The 2,463-nt window shown below is 39.8% G+C and overlaps 1 pseudogene; it reads right to left on the minus strand.

Moving 5' to 3' along the window:
* Positions 1 to 765: 765 nt before the first annotated feature.
* On the minus strand, positions 766 to 1,835 carry LOC146636893 (uncharacterized; annotated as a pseudogene).
* Between the last annotated feature and the right edge of the window lie 628 nt (positions 1,836 to 2,463).

Raw genomic sequence — 2,463 nt, forward strand, 5'->3', positions numbered from 1 at the left:
AAACGTTTTGCACCATCAAAAAATAAAATTGGCTACTTGATTTCACCCATCGCTGGTTATTTTTAGAACATAACACCCGCAATAAACGAGGGACAGCTGAGAAATATAAAATTTGAATCCCTTTTCTCTTTTGCTCTGAGGCGCAGGGGAAAAAAATCGACAAGTCGATGAACATCATTTACAGATATATTGGATAAATGCCCAAGACATCTAGAGAAATGTAAATCGCAGCTTGATTCATTAATTTGCTTAACTTGTTTTGGACCGTAAACAAGGTGCGAATAGGACACCGGAAACAAAGCTCCCCACAGGAGTTTCCGCACCGGAAGTAGCATATGCTAACGTGCACATAGTCAATAGTTACGGGTGCACTCAGACCAAAGGGGGCTGAATAATTACACACACCCCACTTTGCAGTTATTTATTTGTAAAAAATGTTTGGAAGCATGTATGATTTTCATTCCACTTCTCACGTGTGCACCACTTTGTATTGGTCTTTCACGTGGAATTCCAGTAAAATTGATTCATGTTTGTGGCTGTAATGTGACAAAATGTGGAAAAGTTCAAGGGGGCCGAATACTTTTGCAAGCCACTGTATTCCACCTAAATGAAAAAAGCATTTCATGTGATTTTACTTCAATATAATATATACAATAATAAAGAAACAGATTAAAAAGACAACTACAAAATAAGGCTGGCATTATTTCTCATGCTTCAGCAATTCTAAAACCATCAAGGTTCAACGTGAATGCATAAAAATGCGCCTCACCAGACTGGAATAAATAGGGTCCAAGTCTTTCTGACACTTTGCTCCTGGACTGGCATACCGATGATCAATTTGCCATTCAGGAGTCCCATATGAGTGGTCCAGGAGAAACTTCCTCTCGGTTGGTGGATCTGATAATATGCAAATAATGAATAATGCATCTCTTGTGCGTCTCCTTTTTGGATCTCCTGACAAAAGAACATCATCGCCTGCTTGAACAACACAATGTTGTACCTGCTTCCTTTTCCGTGTTCCAAAGGTCTTCCACTAAACAAATCTCCTTTCCCTGTCAGTCAGCCCTTCTTAAATGTACAGACCATTTCATTCAGAATCGTCATCTCCTCAAGTCTTGTGTCTTTATGTCCTCTTCTGGGTTGGCAACTGCAAGGTCATCATCCATGGGACAGGCGTTTGTCACAGCAGGAAGACGTGGATGTCGGTGGAAGAGCAGGAAATAGGGACTGTGGTGGGTGTAGTGCTGATCACATAAAATCTCTTCATTAATTCATTATCTCTTGCACTTGTCAATAACTTTTAAACTTTAAATAAGTTTAAAAATACATTCTTAAGACGATGATACACTGTAAAGCATCACGAGTAGTCATCGTGGTTCTGGTTGATGCACTTTCTGAGAGCACGCTTAATGTTCTGGTTGGTCCTCTCATCCATTGAGTTGTATTGTAGAATAGATAAATAAGCATGACTGATTTCACTTGAGTTACTGAAGGTTAGACATCCAAATGCTAACCTGCCCGTTGGTCTGGGGGTGGTATGCACTGGACACAGCATGTTTAATATTGAGCTTGCTGAAAATGCTGTTGTTGAGCTGCAGTTACATGAGCAGACTTGGCCTAAATACATCATATCATAGGTAAAGGTACGAATAACACTTTCACAAGTTTTACCTGGTTCACAAACTCCTTTCCTTGGTCAGTCATGATTTTCCTGACCATGCCAAATGTGTATAACTTAAGTTATTGTGATAACTGGGTCTGAGGATGATCTGTACTGTCAGAATGAGCTTACTGTAATAGTGTGCCTTTATAAATCTTCTGTAGATTCCAGTCATTTCACATTCTGAGTTTTTATGATGAAGTCTCAGATTTTTACAACCCTGACTTTGGGACCAGTCAGATGACTTCCTGATACTGTGAGAGACGAGGTTTGCAGTGGGACTGTATGCAGTCCAAAAAAAATCCTCTGGTCTACACGTGCTGTGCTATTTGGAAACCGAATTTCCCAGAGGAGCCCACCCGAGGGATTAATAAAGTTTATCTAATCTAATCTAATGAAATGTGTAAACCTGACTGTCATGTTTATTGGACTAAGAAAACACTCAGAGCAACTGCACTGTCACGAGTCTTATTTACAAGAAAGAATGAGTTTAATAGGAAGAGGGAAGTGGCTTGAATAAATTTATTACCCAACAGGAATGAAACAAAGAGCTCCTCCAGAGAAGAAATGTTACGAATGGTCAAGGTGAGTTCAAAAAGTTCTTGAAATATTTGTGATTTGGTTCTGAGGCCTTACTTGTTTGCTTTTTAATCAGAGAATCTGGAGTAACTGGCGAGCAGACGAAATGCCGCTGCTCAGAGTGCAATGCAGGAGAATGGCAAAGCAGGTAAATTACTGGGAAGTACTTTCCTTTTCAGGTTCAGAAATCAGCTGGAAGGTTTAGTTAAGAATAGCTAGCAGTG

This window comes from Diplotaxodon limnothrissa, linkage group LG3 (genome assembly GCF_057381915.1).
Source record: "Diplotaxodon limnothrissa isolate DT_005_m linkage group LG3, D_limnothrissa_male_GT1.1, whole genome shotgun sequence".
Taxonomy (NCBI): domain Eukaryota; kingdom Metazoa; phylum Chordata; class Actinopteri; order Cichliformes; family Cichlidae; genus Diplotaxodon; species Diplotaxodon limnothrissa.